Source organism: Wasmannia auropunctata, unplaced genomic scaffold (genome assembly GCF_000956235.1).
Source record: "Wasmannia auropunctata unplaced genomic scaffold, wasmannia.A_1.0 LD333486.1, whole genome shotgun sequence".
NCBI classification, from domain to species: domain Eukaryota; kingdom Metazoa; phylum Arthropoda; class Insecta; order Hymenoptera; family Formicidae; genus Wasmannia; species Wasmannia auropunctata.
In genome coordinates this window covers 64,510-65,130 of record NW_012029404.1, presented here as the reverse complement: position 1 = coordinate 65,130, position 621 = coordinate 64,510, and the positions used below count along the sequence as shown (strand labels likewise).

The 621-nt window shown below is 29.3% G+C and overlaps 1 protein-coding gene across 1 annotated transcript in view; it reads left to right on the top strand.

Annotated features, from left to right (window-relative positions):
* LOC105459968 (dual oxidase 2-like) overlaps window positions 1–621 on the top strand; it is a 10,982-nt gene that overhangs the window by 857 nt on the left and 9,504 nt on the right. The window lies entirely within an intron of this gene.

Here is a 621-nt window from a genome sequence, read left to right as displayed (position 1 = left end):
TAAACAAATTTTAACAATTTTTGAAAAAAATAAATTTTCAAAAAAATGGCATTTTAATCTACCATTTTTAAATAAAATCACGATTTCTTAAAAAATAGCTACATAATTCATCTTTAAGATGAGCCCAGAAAGAAGTCTAATCTTTATTTTTCTCGAAGATACGAATTTTTAAACATTGGGGAAAAGAGGCTTCAACGCAGGTAACACGGCAATTTTAAGATAGGATATGTATAAAATATATTGTGTATAGTTCGAAAAGAACAGATACTGATCTTGAATAATCGGAATCGTCTGATTTTGATTGCGTTCGGAAACGTCATCCGAGTGCCTTCATGTATCATTTTATCCTTGTTCAATATTCGGTGAACAAGAAGAATAATAATAAATGTAGTTCATACACGGAAGTGTATGTATGTATGTATGCATATACATACATACATATATACGTATTCGAATTTCGAATGACATTTCTGAACGCAACCTCTGATGGTAATTGACAATAATCGACAGAGTAATCGATATTGATCGACGGTAAAAAGAAATGTATATAGTAGTGCATCTCGCGACTCTCGCATCAAATATGTAGAAATATATTAATAAAAAGAAAAATATATCAATATA